Source organism: Eubalaena glacialis, chromosome 15 (genome assembly GCF_028564815.1).
Source record: "Eubalaena glacialis isolate mEubGla1 chromosome 15, mEubGla1.1.hap2.+ XY, whole genome shotgun sequence".
In the NCBI taxonomy this organism is placed as follows: Eukaryota; Metazoa; Chordata; class Mammalia; order Artiodactyla; family Balaenidae; genus Eubalaena; species Eubalaena glacialis.
The window spans coordinates 54,487,616-54,507,238 of NC_083730.1; the positions used below are offsets into that span (position 1 = coordinate 54,487,616).

General features: G+C 44.4%; 1 non-coding gene across 1 annotated transcript; it reads left to right on the top strand.

Moving 5' to 3' along the window:
* The first annotated feature begins 4,208 nt into the window (after positions 1-4,208).
* Positions 4,209-4,317, top strand: LOC133076046 (U6 spliceosomal RNA). The gene has a single exon (XR_009697465.1). It is a non-coding gene; the product is annotated as a U6 spliceosomal RNA (small nuclear RNA).
* Positions 4,318-19,623: the final 15,306 nt, after the last annotated feature.

Consider the following 19,623-nt stretch of genomic DNA (forward strand, 5'->3'; position numbering starts at 1 on the left):
TTCATCAACTCTTCTAAGACCTGGGACTAAAGATACTGTGAGCGATGAAGATTTTAAAATAGTAAAAAATCATAATAGTAATATACATGTACAATTGAACAAAGGCAGAATCTGAACTGGCAATATAGGTAAGACCATTTATTCAGATCCTTTCAAAAGACAAGGAACGCCTGTGATTTGGGGGACTCTTCTAAAAGTAAGCTTGGGAAGGAAGAAAATGTTGGTTTGTTTTAGTTTTTTTTCTCAATCCCTAAATACTTCAAACTACATAACAGATTCAAAAAACGATTATTATCATCCGTTTCTGTCTGAAGCAGGAAGAAACCTTCATGTGACAATGGAAGGCAAGAACATCCTTGGATCCAAATATGTCAAATGTTCTATGACCTGCTTCAATATTTTGGGGGGAGATTTCTATTCATTACAAAAGAAATTTAGCTTTTCTATTCAGGGACACACTATGAGCCAAATTTCAACTCCGGGCTGTGGGGCGCACCTGTGCAAACAGACTCTCCCACTTGGACCTGCCAGAGCCTGGAGATGTGCGTCTGTCACCATCCACCCGCAGAGTGTAGGAGGGAGGGGGTGCAGGCAGGCCTGGGGGGAGACTCCGCCCACAGGCTGGGGCTGAGGATGGCTTCGCTGGCACTTGGATGTAAGCCTCAAACACGCAGCGGTTCTGACCACAAAAGCTGCTACCAGACACACTATCTTCCTATCCTTTCATTAGTATGTTTTAACTAAATGTCTACCGCCGCAAGGATTCCCACTTCAGCAACGCTATCTGCCACCTGCAATGGGAAACTTTTCTAGGATTTGAATGTTATCCGGGCTAGGACATGCCTGTCACTCAGTACCATTTTAAGATATATAATGAGAGAACCAGGAATATGTGTTTTCTCAAGAGGAGCATCTCAGGAACATAAAACCAAACGCATATCCAGAAGAAATGTCTGTTAGGCTTCTAGAAACAAAAACCAACAAGAATATTTAAAATCATGAAGAAGGGGGAGGAAGAGTGGGAGAAGGGGGAAGAGAAGAAGAAAAATCTTAGATGTAAAGCGGGTGTGACAAGGTTTGCTTTCCTCATCAGTAAGAACAAAGTAAATATTAAGTAAGATTCTTCCTTATTTTATTACACACACACACACACAAAATGGGTGGCAACTCATTCCTTCACTTTGACAAATACCTGCAAATACCTATGGCACCTGCCATGTGCCAGGCCTGCTCTAAGCACTGAGGATCCATCAGTGAACTCAGATGCAGGGCTCTGCCCTCCTGGCACTTCCTCTCCCGGAGCAGGAAAGCAACAACCAAGTGAAGCATATGGAATATTGGTCGGTGCTCAGTGCTGCGGAGGAGAATAAAACAGGGAGCGGCCACCTGCCAACCAGGAAGACAGCCTTCTCCAGAAACTGAGCCCTGGCGAAAACTCGAGCTCGGACTTTCCAGAGGCCAGAATTGTGAGAAAATACATTTCTGTTGTTTAAGCCACCCAGCCGGTGCTATTTTGTTATGACAGCCCAAGCAGACTTGATTTGGGTACCGTGGAGGGGAGGAGGATGCCGTAACAAACACCTACCACGTGGAAGAGGCTTCGGGACTGGGAAATGGGTAAAGCCTGGAGGAGTTTTGAGGCGCATGTGAGAGAAAGCCTACATTTCCATGAAGGGACCATTGGTAGAAAGAGGGACCTTAAAGGCCATGCTGATGAGGGCCCAGAAAGAAAACAGGAGCACTGGAGAGACTGTCTCCATCATCTCAGAGAACAGAGCAAGAATGTTGGCGGAAATGTGGACCCGAAAAGCCACTCTGGTGAGGTCTCAGATGGAAAGCAGGAACATGTTATTGGAACTGGAGAAAAGGCCACCCATGTGACCAAGCGGCAAAGAACTCGGCTGAATTGTGTTCTAGTGTTTTGTGGGAGGTAGAACTTGTAAGCAAGCGATCGAATTGGATATTTAGCTGAGGCGATTTCTAAGCAAAGTTTAGAAGGCTTCACATTGGTTTCCCCTTACCACTTACAGTAAAATGCAAGAGGAGAGAGAGAAATTGAGGAAAATTTAAGCCAAGAAGAACCAGAACTTGAAGATTTGGAAAATTCTCAGCCTGTTCATATTGCAAAAAATGAGAAGAACATGTTCTGAAGAGAACACTAAGGGTGTGGCTGAAACACTCACTCTTTGATAAGCAGATTAATATGGGTATGAACCACAAATTTAATCCACCGCCTCAGAAGAAGCCCGGAAGAGACGGGATTATACCAGCAGAAACACTGCCAAGACCAGGGAGAGAGAAACGAAAGATGAAATGAAGGAAGGCTGTTGGATTTCTTGGATCCCTCAGGACTGCACAACAGGGCTGCGAATGTTCGCTGCTCTTCAAGAGAAGAGAAGAATGACCCCAGAGGTGACTCAGATCATCGGGGCTGCCTCCATCTTGGTTTCAAAGGGTGGAGCCACCACTGTGGTTTCAACGGGCTGAGCTGCCATGACCCAAAGCCCCTGGGGGCAGGGTCACTTGGCAGAGCCTGGGGTAGGGGGTACCTGCACCTAGCGGAGCCGGGGACGCTTGCCTAGAGCATGTGGGTGGCCGGAAGGCAGAGCATTGAACCAAAGAGGAAAATTCGTGAGCCTTAAGATCTAATGGAATTCTCCTTGCTCGTTTTTGGATTTGCTTGGGACCCAAGGAAGCCAGTGGGGCTCAAGCAGAGTGAGTGAGGGGGACAGTGGTGGGTGAGGTCAGAGAGGAAACAGGAGTCAGACCACGTGGGGGCTTGGAGAGCTCAGGCTTCATGGGTTTTTTGGGGGGCCACACTGCACGATCTTTTTTTTTTTTAAGATTTATTTTTATTTTATTTTATTTTTATTTTTGGCTGCATCGGGTCTTAGTTGAGGCACGCGGGATCTTCGTTGAGGCATGCAGGATCTTTCGTTGTGGCGTGTGGGCTCTTTGTTGCGGCGCACGGGCTTCTCTCTAGTTGTGGCATGGGCTCCAGGGCCCATGGGCTCTGTAGTTTGCAGCATGCAGGCTCTCTAGTTGAGGCACGCGGGCTCAGTAGTTGTGGCGCAACCAGGAGGACAGGGGTGAGGATGCAGTTGAGGAGAGAGGATTTCAAGCAGAGGCGAGGCCTACGTGAAGGCTCTAAGGTATGTTGGAGACCAGTGGTTCCAGGAGGTGAAAGGTGAGCTGATATTCCTGATCCAAGGGCAAGTGCACAAACAGAGCTGGAACAGAGGCAGGGCTGGCTCTTACAAGGCCTTGTGAAGTACGCTTAGATTTTGAACTTTAGAGCAAGGGGATGTCAGGATGATTTTAAGTTAGAGGAACATCATTTTTCCATGTGCATTTTTAATGGAAAATGGATCATAGGAACCAGTGGACACCTACTGGGAAGCCCTCACAAAACGTCCAGATGAGAGATACCGGCAGGTGGATCTAGGGCAGTGGTTATTATATATCACCTGAAGCAGTCCACAAAGGCTCTCATGTAATTCCTAAGCCCAAGCACAAAGCAGTGAAATGGATCATCAATGCAATGGAGGGAGCAGGGCTGAAGCCACAGGCCCCAGACAAGGAATTCACAGCTCTGCTCCCCATTGCTGGGGACAGAGTAGGGTAACGTCACCTCCGCTAGTGAAAAGAAGAGAGGAAGAAAAAGAAAACGTTTGGTGCATACTACTGCCTGTGCTGAAGCTTTGAGCAAGTTACAGCCCCAGGAGGACAAAAGGACGTGGACATAGAACAGATTCCCCACCACCACGAACTGAGCCAGGCTGCCTGCCAGTTCTGTGAACAGCTCTGTAATAGCCCCCAATCACTGCAGGACCAAAGTTCTGAAGAACCATGATAAGCCTGGATCTGGGCAGGGGGCCGCAGAGAACAGGTGGAGGAAATCTGAAAACCACTAGAGAGGGAAGGGTAAGACAAAGGGGGAAAAGCTAATTCAGTGAAAGAAAGCCAACAAAATCAACAATCTGAATAAAACCAATGCCAAATTAAATGCATCTTCTAGAATACTATATAAATATATTATATATATAGGAATAAATTTCATTTTAAAAGTATAAGAAATTAGGAGACAAAAACAGTAAGAAATGAAACATGAACAAATGGATATAAATAACTAAATCTTGGAAGTAAAAAAGATTGTCATTAGTATAATAACAAATAAACGGGACAGACTCTAGTCTAAAAAAACCAAAGTGCTCCCTTCGGTAGCACATATACTAAAAAATTGGAATGATACAGAGAAGATTAGTATGGCCCGTGCGCAAGAATGACATGCAAATTCGTGAAGAATTCCATATTTTTGGACATGGGAGCAACCTAAGTGTCCATCGACAGATGAATGGATAAAGAAGATGTGGCACATATATACAATGGAATATTACTCAGCCATAAAAAGAAACGAAATTGAGTTATTCATAGTGAGGTGGATGGACCTAGAGTCTGTCATACAGAGTGAAGTAAGTCAGAAAGAGAAAAACAAATACTGTATGCTAACACATATATATGGAATCTAAAAAAAAAAAAAAAAAAAGTGGTTATGAAGAACCTAGGGGCAGGACAGGAATAAAGACACAGACGTAGAGAATGGACTTGAGGACACGGGGAGGGGGAAGGGTAAGCTGGGACGAAGTGAGAGAGTGGCATGGACTTATATACACTAACAAATGTAAAATAGATAGCTAGTGGTAAGCAGCTGTATAGCACAGGGAGATCAGCTCAGTGCTTTGTGACCACTTAGATGGGTGGGATAGGGAGGGTGGGAGGGAGACGCAACAGGGAAGAGATATGGGGATATATGTATATGTATAGCTGATTCACTTTGTTATAAAGCAGAAACTAACAAACACACCATTGTAAAGCAATTATACTCCAATAAAGATGTTAAATAAATAAATAAATAAATAAAAATAAACAAAACCAAAGAGAGACTATCGTATAATCAGCAAACTTGCTAAGAGACTAGAACTTAATTATTCTAGTCACTAAAAAGAAATGACAATTATGTGACATGAGAGAGGTGCTAATTTTCACTCCAATGGCAATCATATTACAATACATAAATGTATCAACGTAACACATTGTACACCTTAGATTTACACAATGTTATATGTCAATTATATTTCTTTTTTTAATTTTAATTTTAATTATTTATTTATTTATTTATTTATTTTTTGCGGGATCTTAGTTCCCCGACCAGGGGTCGAACCCGGGCCCCGGCAGTGAAAGCGCCAAGTCCTAACCACTGGACCTCCAGGACATTCCCCAATTATATTTCAATAGAAAAAAAAAAAGGTGTGGGAAATTGCCTTATTGTTCTAGGTTATTCACTTTTCCCTATATTCATGCCTTTTGATGCGTGACTTTGTGGTTGTTTGGGGGTTTTGTTGGGGAGGGGTCTTTTTGCTGTTTTTAAAATATATAGTGTTAGTTGTTTTACATTAGTAATAATAATGAAAGTGAACCTTTATTAAGTGCTTACTATATGGAGGAAGTGTTCATTTGACTAATTTTCTTACAGGGTTTGTAGGGAGAATTAAATGCAGACATTTTTACATCACAAAAGCAGGAAACTGTTGAAAGTATTTAATATCCTACATGTGGTTTACATAGTTTGGTCCGTCAAACTGTGCTGTTGTTTTCCTTTGTGTGATAACAGACAAAATGTGGATGCCACATTTTAAGACTGACATGGGTAAACGAGAGTACTTCCTGAGGAAGTGATGGGATGGCAAGAGTATGGGAAACAAGGCCTGTAAGGACCAGTGAAAGGAAGTGAAGGTGTTTATACTAGAAGGAGAAGGCTTCAAGGAAACACAAGAACTGCTTTCAAACCCAACAAGACAGTGTGTGGAAAAGGGATTATATTTATTCTGAGTAGTTTGAAAGGACAAACTATAACCAATAAATGAAACACATATGATAGTAGATTTTGGACCAAAATAAAAGGAAAATGCACCAACAATTCAAGCTGTCTAACACGGAAGAAGCTGCTGCATGTGAACCAGTGGGCTTTTATCCCTGGATGTCCACGAAGATCAGAGCTTTGGAGAAGCAATTCGTAAATTAAGTTAAAAATTATACCAGATGACATGAAAAGACTCTTCTAAATCTAAGCTATTATATGACATCTCCAATATTATAATCCCTTTGTTTCACTACACCTGCTACTGCATATTGAAATATATGCTTTATATATAAATCTCCGAAATGCACCTATGGTGAGGTCAGTCTGCATAAAAGTGATGTTTATGAACTTCAAATAGACACTACACTGATTGAGAATGAGGGGCTATTGTTGAATTAACGATTCATCATTTGGGAAAGAATGGACCTTTTCAAAGAAATATAGAACAATATTTAAAGTCTACAAAATGTATGTGTATTAGACCATATATCTACTTCTTGTGCATCCTTATTATATGTTTAAAATCACCATATCCACTTTTGACCAAGTCTCAGTTCTGTCCTCTACTGAGGATTTAAGAAATCTCATAAAGTAGAGGCAAGAAGAGCCCCCGCCCTCAGTCTCAGGAGCCAGCAGGACTCTGAACCCTCCAGGGGACAAGAACAGTCCTGCTTCTGGCCCAAAGCACAGGGTCTCCCCCCACACCCATGCTCTCCAGGGAGGTAGACGTGACCTATTCATAGTAAGGAAGAAAAACTCAGAGGACTTAAGTGTGCCAAGAAGGGTCTTTTTTTTCTTTCTGAGTCAGCAGCAGCTTGAATGCTCTAGCTTAGTGCATTAGAATGGCCTTCAGGATGGGGTGGAGGAGGGAAAGGGGGAAAGAGAAGGTGCAGCACGAGGAGGTCCCTGGTGGGGTCACGTTGATTAGGGTGGTGGTCATCCAGATATGCATGTGAGATAAAATTGCATAGAACTAAACACACACACACACACATATGCAAATACCGGTGAAAGCTGAATGAAACCTGTAGCCTGGTTACCAGTTTTGTACCAATGTCAGGTTCCTGATTTTGATAATTTCCTAAAGTTATAAGAGATGATACCAGTGGGGGAAGCTGGGGGAAGGTTAAAGAGGACTCTGTACTATTTATGCTACTTCTTGTGAGTCTAAAATCATTTCAAAATAAAAAGTACAAAACAAAAGAAAGGAGAAGGAAGAAGAAGAGGATGGCCCTTCAGTCACTTGCCTCAAAGCTGTGAATGAAGAGGGAAATAGGAAAAAGAGGGAGAGAAGGCAAACCCCCATAAGAGCTGGATTGCCTGTTTCCTGGATCCCCTAGTTGCATGAAGTCCCTACGAGGCTTCCTTCTCTAGCCTCACCTCCCTCAAGTCCATCTTCCTCTACGCCACTGGATATACTTTTTAAAAATCTGACCAGGTCTCTCTCAAGCTTACCTATCATTAACAGGGCCCTCTGCCCCACTGCTCCCCCCACCCCATGGACTTGGCCGTCTGGGGATGCCTGCACAAGCCTTGCTTTTTAACACTTCTCACTGGGCTCAGCTGATGCAACTGCCTGTTACACCCTTTCCTTCCCCCTTCAGCAACTCTGCCTCCTCTTTCAAGTCATCAACTAAGTAACCCAGATTCTGAGGCATCTCTCCTCCCCGTCCCAGGGTTGAGCTAAGTCCCCCTCCCCAGTGCTCTGCTTGCTTGGGTCCAGGGGATATTCAGTTCTGTCTGTCTGGGCACCATCGACTCAGAACAGGAGCCCAAACAGTCAGAATGGAGGCTGGACACAAACAGCAGATTTGGCTAAACCCAACAGTCTGAGGGACTTTCAGAGGAACTCCCCTTCTTCACCCCTCAATCCAGCACATTGTCTTGAAATGACAAGTTCATGTCTCCCCCCACCCCAGACTGAGAGCTCCTCAAAGCAGGGATGGTCTTTCTTCTCTGGACCCTTGGAGCCTAGCAGAGCGCCCACCGCAGGGTTGGTTCTCAACAAATCTATGTTCTGATTACCTGACCTAGAAGACAGACTTCCTGGCCACATGTTGCTTAGAAGCAACCACTTCACGTCCAAATCCATAAGGCAGGATGAGTAGCCTTTTCCTGAGATTGTAAAGAGGCAACCAGAGAAGTCACTGCTTCCCAAGTCAGTGGGGAGAGCATTGGATGCAGCATCCAGGTTGAGCCAGAGGGAGGCCGTGGAGGCTGAATTGCCAGAGCCAATGGCGTGGCTCCTGCCAGGGCAGTGACCAGCCACACAGCCAAGGGACGGGCTCCTCAGAGATCTGGGAGCCTGACCAGGGTGGAATTTTCCTGAACACAGAAAGAGGGGTATCTCCCATAAACAGAGAAATTCATCAAATTTAGAAACGTGCTGATGCAATAAAGCATCACAGCAGCAGAAAAGCAGTAGCAATTAAGGTTGAAAGCTGCACACATTTCAAAAGCGACCTGTCCCTGCAGCTGGCCTAAGTGTAAATATGGGGCAGTGACAGTAGGAGACCCAGATCAGCAAGGACACGCAGGTAAGCCAAGGAGAACCAGGACTACCAGGGCTGGCCCGTCTCTCACGCTCCAGGGTGCGGTGGATACCACAGCTAATTCTTCTGCAGTCTCTTCAAAGTCCCCCAGTTTTATCTGGGTACTTTTTAAAAAATTTTTATCTTATATTGGAGTCTAGTTGATTAACAATGTTGTGTTAGTTTCAGGTGTACAGCACAGTGATTCCGTTATACGTATAAATGTACCTATTCTTCTTCGAGTTCTTTTCCCATGTAGATTATTACAGAATATTGAGCAGAGTTTATTTGGGTACTTTTCAATTTAGATTTCCAAACTTCTGAGTAACAGACACTCAGCTAAGGACAGTTGAAAGAGAAACAATTTAAAGTAGAGTGGAATTAGTCATCATCTCAGCCTGATGTTAATGCCCTTACTGTGACTGCCCATAACTGAATCTTCCAGGCCTCCAATCTCATAGACACTGGTTATCCACTGGGGTTCTGACTTAGGGAATTCTAGAGATCAGGCCTCCTCTGACCTTGCAAAGCCTCTGTGATTTGGCCGTGGTTTGCACTTAGGGAAGCCCTCAAGTATATACGACTCAGTAAGGCAGTTGCAGAGGAAGAAGAGGACAGTTCAGCCCAGTGATGCTTTTGAAAGGACCTGGGACTCATATACATCAAATATAAAGTCCTTCGGGCCACCAGGGCAAATCAGGCAGGTCAAGGTTTCTCCCCTTCAAACACATCGCTCAGACTGTCCCTTCTCCTTGAAGGCTGCCCTAGGCCTCCACTGAGACCTCACCATTTCATTTGTCCAATTTTATTCTGGAGAGGAGGGCTCTCAACCAGCAGATATGGGTCTCCTCTCTCCTCCGCCTCCATTCCCCAGCCCTTTAGGACGTCAACTAGGAGCAGCTGCATCCACCCATTGTGGGAAATGGAAAGCAGTGGGAACAGGGAAGGATGCTCACGTTAACTGAGGACCCATTTTGTGCCAGACACTTGTCACAGACCATCTCACACAGAACAAGAAGTAAAGGGCTTCACTAGCAAGTATGAAAGATAACTTCCAAAAGACCCTTTTCAGTTCCAGTTTGATAATTTCTCTTTGTCATGTCCATTATTCTCTAAATTTAGGGTGGCCCCATGTAGAAGTAACTCTGCCACGATCGTTGCCTTTAGCTTGGAATCAGAGGAAGTTGGGTTTTTGCACCTTGCCTGGAGCTTCTGAAGGCTAATCTCGCCTCAAGTCAAAGGGGAATGCCCTGAGGTTTCTAATCGTGGGAGCTGAGGAGTGCCTTAGGACAGGTCTGCTTTTCAAATATATTTACATTCCAGGGTAATGAATGGGCAGTACCTGGAAATTAGTCAGGGAAAATGTTATTTTTGGTAAATGCCAACCTCCTGAAAAGCAGCCCTCCCTTTTCCTATTACTCCCACAATAGCTAAAGAAGAAAAGGGATGGACAGTAGGGAGAGGTCAGGGAGAAGCATCCGGGGTTATTTTCCAGCTGGGCTTTATGCAGGGAGTGGAGTAATAGTAAGTAAGGACAAGAGTGCTTAAATGAGACAAGTCAGTGAAAAAGCAAAGTTTTTACAAGCAGGTGCCATCTTGGGGCAGTTGGTGATTCTAGAGCTAAAAAAAAATTTTTTTAATCACCTTTATGTTTAAAATATAAAGACTGGAAGACCACCGTGTGAAAGTTCAATCGCCAGACCATGCCTTACACCAAGGGGGTGGAGATTTGCTGAAGAGCCTTCCAAGGCCAGCCCCACACAGGGAGAGAGGAACTGCCCCTTGGAGAAGGGGCTTGAGGGGCACCTGAGGTTTATTGCCCCCAGAGAGTCCAGAGGGCCTCTGTGTGGGTCTCGTCAGAGACTCACTGACTCAGAGAACATCAGATCTTAAAAATTCCAGCTCCTTCATTTTACAAACGAAGACACTGAGGTCTGAAAAAGTGATGTGCTATCCAAAGGTTCAGAACAAACCGGCAGCCAGCACCTGCATGTAGGAGCATTTTCCCAAATTTAAAGCATCATTGTGAGCTAACCCATATTCCTGGCCCTGAGCAGACGGGCTGTCTCCTGCAAGAGGCCTCGCAGTGGCCCGTCCCACCCGTCACAAAGGGCTCCCAAGCAACCAGAAAGAGCTGCTGAGAGCAACACTCAGACTTCACTTTTTTTTTTTTTAAGCCAAATGAAAAAAGAAAAGTAACCCAGAGTCTTCATGACTAACAATTTCTAACGCAACTGTGCAAAGTATTTGCAGAGCGCCCTTAGCAGAGATATTTGGAAAGTTTTGTATTGTTTTCCTAGAGGCCCACGTGCTGCCTGAGCTGGCTGTGAGCATGAAAGACTTCGGCCTGACACTCTCCGCTTCCTGCTCATCCTCCTGTTAGCAGGATGTGAAGCGGGCGAGGAGGAGGAGAGAGACTTCCTGCGGCCACACAGCTAAGCCTGGGCTGACCCGAGCTGGAGAAGGCTCTGTCCAGCAGAGCCAGGGAGAAGGGAATCTTGTTTCCTCTTAAGTCACCCAAGAGGTGGCACAGAGGGATGTGTAGGAAGTCACTTAATTGTTGCTCAAGTCACAGTCTGTTGCTTAAACAGGAGGGTCACAACTCTGATTATCTTAGAGCTGAGAGAGAAGGGGGAATTGAAGGAAAAGTTTCCTCAGTCACTTGGAGAAGCAGCAGCATTGGCTGAAGAGCTGCCCGTGGCTCAAGAAGGTCACATGATGCTCTCAGCCCCAGAGCCAGGACCCAGGCACCCTGAGTGCACTGGCCTCCATAACCAAAGGCCAGTGGGCACCCCGCTCAGCTTTATGCCAAAAGCAAGCAGGAAAATAAGTCTGGTTTTGAAAGCTGCTTCTCTATATTTCAGACAGGACCTTTTCACATGCTTGGGAGGGGGCCCAGGGAAGGAAGACATTTGGGAACCATTGTTAGCTGGAGAAAAAAACACTCACACTGTAAACATGTATAAACGCCTGGGTAACTTAGCTGCCCAAGATCCTGTGGAGAACTTTTACTCATTACTCTTGTTATTGTTACTATTGGAGACATTGCCTCCTACACATCCTTCCTTGCTCCTGGCGGGAGACATGTCTTGATCAAAAGCAAAGAGTATCCACGCTCCCCTTCCAGTTTTGAAGGATGGGGCTGGATGGGGGTGAGGGGGAAAGTCCACTGTCAGAGCAGTTTTCCACCATTAGTAAGAAATGGGGATTTTCATAGGCATCAGACAAGCAAAAACATTTAGTCCAAACAGTGACTTCTGAAAAGGAGGTTACAAGCCCCATGATTCAGAAAGCCATGAAGAGCAATTTAGGAAAATCTTTCAGAAAGGGGACACTGACAGCAAGCTTTCTATCGCACAGAGACACGATACCATCACAGCCAGGGACGGAATGGTCTCCACTAGGAATTTACACTAAAGAAGGCTTAATATAAATAAGGCAATCTGAAATGGGGCTGCATTTTTTTCCCCCATTAAATCAGGGAAAAATAAGTCCAAACTTATTTTGCCATCAATGAACATCTGAGATCGGATGTGGGAGTCCCATCCCTCAAGGTCCAGGTCCAAATGCCACTTCCTCCTGGAGGTCCTCCTGGATTTCCCAACCAAAAAAAATCATCCTTTCTTTGTGATCCCACAGCACCTTTCTCTTACCTCTACTCATTTCCTCTGCTTTGTATGAGAGTTATTTGAACACATAACTTCTCCTTCCCTAAACTAAGTGCTTTAGAGCAGCGGTCCCCAACCTTTTTGGTACCAGGGACCGGTTTCATGGAAGACAATTTTTCCACGGACTGGGGAATGGGGGAGATGGTTCAGGCCGTAATGAGAGCTATGGGGAGCAATGCGGAGCAGCAGATGAAGCTTCGCTCCCTCGTCCACTCACCTCCTGCTCACCTCCTGCTGTGTTGCCCGGTTCCTAACAGGCCAAGGACTGGTACTGGTCCATGGCCCGGGGGTTGGGGACCCCTGCTTTAGAGAATGGAGGCCGTCTTAAGGACTTTGGAGTCACATGAAATTAAATCCCAACTCAGCTTGGTATGAGCTCTGAAACCTTAGCAAAGTCTTTAACCCATCTAAGTCAGTCTCATCATCTGTAAAGGGACATCATAATATGACCGACCTCATTCTTTTCTTTCAACAAATATGTATGTGCCAGACACAATTTTAGGTACTGAAGCCAAAACAGTGAACAAGGGGCAAAGGCTCTACCCACATGGAGGCTTCATTCTAGAGGAATTATTATGAGGAAGTAAGATAAGACATAGAGAACGCTTTGCCTGGAACATAATAAGCACTAAATAAATGTTCACTTAATGGCCTACTAAATCAAAAAATCAGTGAATGAGTGAAAGATTAAGAACCATGGACAAGTCTTTCAAGGTGAAAGCACAGCCTTTATTCTCTAAGTGCTTTGAAAATATTTACCCACTTCTGGGAGTCTATCCTAAGGAAATAACTTTTTTGGGAGGGACTTACTATTCACTTCCTAAAGACTGGAAATTGAAAAAAATAAAGATTGTGCTCTGAGATTTGAATGTAAAAAGCACATCCAAAGCAAGGAAAGGAATATTGGTAACGTAGTCCTCAACTGTAGAGAGAAATTAACTCTTTCACCCCGGAGTCTACGGTCTTGGTGAGAAATAGCACACAGTATTTCTGATCTAGTTTTTTTCTGAGTTGAGCGCTGGAACCAAGACGTTAGAAAATGTTCTTCCATCTCACATGCAAGAGAGAAGAAGTTGGAGCATTGTGATATTTGCCATGGCCTTCTGCCTCTCCCCTCCCTCTCTCACTGGGGGACCCCTGTTTCCATCATCAGGACCATCCATCCTCAAGGGTTCTCTCTTTCATTGAAGAAGTGGCGAGGGTTTGGCGAGCTGCCTTCCTTTGCTCCAACCCACCTCCTTTCCTGGTGCCAACTCCCACCTGGAGGAGACTTAAAGGAATTGTTTGTGTAGGGAGTGGCTCAACCTCCCTCTCAGTCTGCGGCCACCCCCTCCTCCTCTCGGCTTCACCACCTAATTCCCAGCAGCTGGCTTTGTTGCCGCAACAAATGGGAACTCTTTCTTAATGTGGCCCAGAGGTGTCTGTAGGCAGCCAGCCCTGGGACACCGCTGGCCACAGCTGGCTAAATGTGGCTTTAGAAACTTGTTTGTGCCCCAGTGTGACTAATACTTACCTACCGGCTGGCTGGCAGGGGATCTCTCTCCTACTCATCTGGCACTTGGAACACAATCCATTGGCTTCCCAGCCCTTGGCAAGCTCATTCACAGGAGAGGCAGGGGGATGGAGTTTGGGTGGGACTGGAAGATAGGGCCCCCAGAGGCCCTCTCAGCTGATTGGGAGCTTATGGGTGGTCTGAGTAAAAAGCAGGGAATCCATACGAAGTCCTTTAACATTCTCCTGTAGTTGAACAAGTCTTTGCTTGCAAAATAACGTCATGTTTAATTACAGAAAGCTAGGTTCAAAGCAGTCAAGAACTTAGAGGGATAGGCAGCACAACACAAGTTCTGGGTTGAAAGAATTGGTAAATAAACAAATGAGTGAGTGAGCGCATGAGTGAACAGGCTGATAAGCAAACATGGAGGAACAGGGGAGGCAAACAGCCTTGTATTCTAAGAATTTACCCAGCAGGTACCCTCCGTACATGTCCGATGACTAAGGAACAGATTAAATAAATTACGGTACATCCCTGTTATGGAATACACCACCATGTGACTGTTAAAAAAGTGAAACATATATATACATATGGATATGAAAGTATCTACCATCTACTTCGTGTGAAGAAGACAAAAGCTGGGAACAGAACAGCATGAATAGCACGCTACTATCTGTGCACATATTTTTTTAAATATATGTCCGTAAATGCATAGACTATCTCTAGAAGGACACAGCATAAATAGTCACAGTGGTTGCGTGTGGAAGGAGAAAAAGATGCCTGGGACCTGAGGTAGATGGAGACTTCTCACTGTGGCCCCTTCCACATCTTCGGAATCTTACATATATTATCTATTCCAAAAAATTAGTACATTTTTATCAATAAAAAATAAAATTAAAAGCATAAGGTAGATTTATATCTATAGAAATAAACGTATCAATCATATATTAAACATGAGAAAAGTCACACAAAATATATACAGTATGAAACCATTCATGTTTTTAAAAACACCCTGCGTGTGTGTGTATACACACATGTGTATACGTTAAGACACTTTAAAAAGTTGTGGGAAGGGAATGGAAAGGGGCTTTCACTTTTTATTCTGTATATTTGTATATTATTTAAAGGTTTTATAACTTATGATTGTTTAGTAATTAAAAATGAAACAGCTCTACACATACCGATAGTTATCATCTCTAAGATAGAGTGCTAGTTAAAAAAGGGACAAAATCGTAGGTATATTTTGCAACCATTTGTGGGAAATGTGCACATGAATGCACAGAGATTCTCTGAAAAGATTTATGTGGAATTGGCACAGTGGTTCCCCCCGATGGGAGGGAAAATGAGTGGCTAAGGCAGCAATCAATGGGGAAATTTCCTTCCATGGTGTACAATTTGAATATTTTGTAATCTTGTGCCATATGTACATAGTTTCTAGCCAATTGTTTTAATTATTTTAATTTTTAAAATATAGCTCTTCCTTATGAGACTAGATTATGTCAACAATAAGATTAAAAGCCTAAAGGAACTTGGAGAATCAAGTGGTTTATTTCCCTCCACACATGTACACACGACTCCCATCCTAGAATCTTGCGTTTGCTCGGGAGCGGGTGCTCCTTGGCGCCCGTGAAAACACCCCCTCAGAAGACTGAAACACAGCTCCTCTCCTGTGCTCTCAGCACTCACCATGCTTTTGACATCCAGCCTAGAGGCCCCACCCTGCATAAAACTATATGGAGTCAAGACTCAAATCAAACTACCGCAATATGTGCTCTAAGCAAATTATTCTAACGATTCAAGAATTATTCTATTTATTCAAGTGACTACTATGTGCAGAGACTGGCAGTTCACACTCCCATTTGTCTCTGAAACGTGCCAGCATCACCAACCAAAAACCAAATGAATACAGTTGGATAGAATGTTGATTTTTAATTCTACCTTCTTCAAAGCATGGATAGTGGGTAGAATGTACCTTCTGTCAAAATTCCCCTCCTCTGGACAAAGTCACAATTTCATTTCTAGTCACAATTTGTCTACATGTTTAATGAGTAGCTCTTAAAATAATTGCTTGAAAATTGGTCAAAGCTGTCCAGAGTCCCAGAAGAAGGTCCCTTCTGTTCCCACTGCGCCTACCCTGACCCAGGCCAGGGCCGGAGGGGGGGGGGAGGAAGGAGGTGCAGTCAGCTGCCACTCAGTCTCTTCACTGGTCCCCTCCCAGCTCCTCCCTCCTCGCCCCACTGGGTGCCACTGACTAACAGGGTGATTCATGGTTCTCCACGAATACCTCACTCTCTACCCGCATCAGCACTACCACTGGAGGGTCTGCCCCTTTCTTGCACAGTCTGAAGCCTGCCATCAAGGCCAGCCTAGGCCTCAGCACTTCCCTCTTTCTCCAGCCACCGTCCTGGACAGCCCTCTTCTTCCTCACTAGAGTCCTTCTCTTATACTGACTGCAATTCATTGTGCACCTCCTGGGACACTTGATGCTCCTCTTACTGGGAGTTCCGTGACTCGTATTTGCTGGTAATAATTACAGTGAGCAGAACCTAGGGCTTGGGAGGCGGAAGGGAAGTGGGCTGAAAGGACAGGAGTCGGGTTTCTGTGGTCCAGCCTGGCAGAGAGGAGGGAACCAGGTCAGACGCACCAGGGCTTTTTCGCCACCTTCCTGCCCCTGGGGGAGAAATCTGGCCGGGATAGGATGGGAGAGGGCAGGCAGCCTAGCTCTTTGGGACACCTCAGGCCTGGTCAGGAGGGGGGTCTAAGGGCAGAAACTTTAGTGCTCCGCCCACATCCCACCCAGCCCTCCCTCCCCACCCCCACTTCAAGAAGCTTTCAGTCCTACAGCTTCGCCCTCAGGCTCTCCTCTGGAGGACCGCCCTCAGGTTACTGGAACCACTTTATCCAAAGGGCAGGGAGCAAGAGGGCCTGGGAATTCTCCCCCCAGGGCAGCGCTGCCCAGTGAAGGACAGGTACTGGGATAGTTCTGAGGCGTAACTCACTTTCCAGGATTCTTCCACAGAGTTGGGCTGAAGCCACTCCCTGGGGGACTCCTCCTGACCCGAACCCTGGTCTGGGGACCTTGGCTTCCCTGCCTTGCTTCTCCTGCTCCCTTGCCTGTCTCCCCAGGGAGCAAGTCCTGATAAATCACAGGTGCGGGAGGCCTTCCTCTGGGGACCCGGAACATGGTTTTGTTTGGTTTTGTAATTTCCTAAAATACCCAAGTTCTTTTGTGTTCTGGGAGTATTGGCAACACCAGGAGAGTAAGATGACAGAATGGTGCTTTGATTTCTCCTGTACTTAAATCTCATTGACTAAACTGGATTGTGAGCAACCAAGGTCAAGGGCCAAGTATTAGACTTTATTCATAATTATTACCTCCACTTACTGGACCCTCCCTATGCAAGCACTGTGCCAGGAGGTCTAGGCCCATTCTCTCTCACTCTCTCTCTCTTAATTCTTCAACACAACCCTCCATAATAGTATCCCCATTTCATAGATTAGGAAACTGAGACTCTGAGAAATGAGGTACTTGGCCCAAGGTGACAGAGCAGGGACCAGGCCTGCCTACTTCTGCCACGTGCATGTTTAGCCCTGATTCTAGACTCTGCGTTCCCCCCCCCGCCCCATGCCCACGCCAGGACCTCAAGATCAGACTTACTCAAAATTCTTTACTGATTGCTCTGAATGGGAGAACCCCCAAAATAACCAGAAAGAAGCCTCAAAATAAGCAGATTGCAAAGTGAAATAAGCAGTTTTACTAAAATCTAAAGTAATATTGTTGGGGGTTGGGAGGGATTTTAAAAACAGTCTTAAGATCACAGATTTCAAAAAAAAAAAAAAAAAGATCACAGATTTCCATCATCCCTCCCCCACTCCCCTGAAAAGTCCTGGGTAAAAAATAGGTCTGAGGTCCCCATGGTTGTTCTGATTTCAACTTTATAACTTGATAACTTCCACTTTTTCCCTAGTTATACGTGAGTTTTAACTTATTTTTTCCCTCTGACCTCCCAAATAGGCCAGGTGAGAATTTTTATAGAAATGTTCTTTGTACACATATAAAAAGTAAGGGGGAAAAAGTGAACAATGAGCTTTTCTGGTTGTCAGGAAATGGTATCTACTTTATAAAACCAAACTCAAAACATATTGTGGGTCATAGGAAAGAGTGCCACACAGATGCATGTGAAATTCTTCTCAAAAGAGATTAAAAATTAGTCTCTTTGAGATTAATCTCCAAAATATACAAACTGCTCATACAACTCAACAACAACAAAAAAACAAACAACCTGAAACAATCAAAAAATGGACAGAAGACCTTAATAGACTTTTCTCCAAGGAAGACATACAGATGGCCAGTAGGCACATGAAAAGATGCTCAACATCACTAATTATTAGAGAAATGCAAATCAAAACTACACTGAGGTATCACCTCACACCAGTCAGAATGGCCATCATTAAAAAGTCTACAAACAATAAATGCTGGAGAGGGTGTGGAGAAAAGGGAACCCTCTTGCACTGTTGGTGGGAATGTAAGTTGGTGCAGCCACTATGGAAAACAATATGGAGGTTCCTCAGAAAACTAAAAATAGAATTACCATATGATCCAGCAATCCCACTCCTAGGAATACAACCGAACAAAACTATAATTCAAAAAGATACATGCACCCCTATGTTCATAGCAGTGCTATTCACAATAGCCAAAACATGGAAACAACCTAAATGTCCATTGACAGATGAATGGATAAAGAAGATGTGATACATATATACAATGGAATACTACTCAGCCATAACAAAGAACAAAATAATGCCATTTGCAGCAACAGGGATGCAACTAGAGATTATCATACTAAGTGAAGTAAGTCAGAACGAGAAAGACAAATACCATATGATATCACTTATATGTGGAATCTAATATATGGCACAAATGAACCTGTCTACAAAACAAAACAGACTCATAGACATGGAGAACAGACCTGTGGTTGCCAAGGGGGAGCGGGGGAGGGAGAGGGATGGAATGGGAGATTGAGGTTGGTAGATGCAAGCTCTTACATTTAGAATGGATAAACAAGATCCTACTGTATAGCACAGGGAACTATATTCAATATCCTGTGATAAACCATAAGGGAAAAGAATATAAAAAAAGAATGTCTATATGTGTATAACTGAGTCACAGAGACTGCCACAACATGGTAAATCAACTATACTTCAATTTTTAAAAATTGAAAAAATATTAGTCCTTTTGTTTGCTTCATTAATTGGAAAGTAGTTCCACGTGCTAGCTTACTAGGTGGTTATTAACATATTTTAACAGCAACACAGCACCATTATGGAAAATACTGAACACTGCTTATCTAAAAGAAAAATGAAAAGAAAGCTCCATTGTATTTATTAAGCTTATTGCCCCTCTTATATATCTTTGTTTTTGGCTTAAATTGTGAGCATATGGAATAGGACTTGCAGCCTTCTCTTCCCTGGGCAGCGGGGTCGGTGGAGGGGTCGGGGCAGGGAGGCGTGTCTAGGAAGCAGCAGTGAGAGAGAAGGGAAACCACAGAGGTGGTACCAGGCCCAGTGGCCAAGCCAGAGGCAGGAAGGGAAAAATGGGGGACCACAGAGGCAGCCGACCAAGGAGGCATTGGGAGTAGTGGGGAGACTGATGACATATGGGGGTCTGAGGAAGTAAATATATTAAGGACCATGGGAACCTGTTTCTCATTATCAGAAAAGGAATTTATGAATATTGAAAAGGAGAAAGCTAAAAAGAAAATGGAAGTGTTAGATTAGAATTAGATGTATCAGTGTACACTCATTTTATATGTGTACAGGAATATTGATATATATGTGTGTATATGTCTGTGTATGAACCAGATCTTGGGCTTCTAAATTCCATTCTTCTCTGAAAAGAACAGTCCCTTAGAGAAGTGGCTGATTCCTAGCCTGAGGCAATGAGTCTGGTACATGTGGTGCCACAAAGTAAGGAAAAGCTAAAAGAATGATGGGGGCATCACGGTGCCAGTC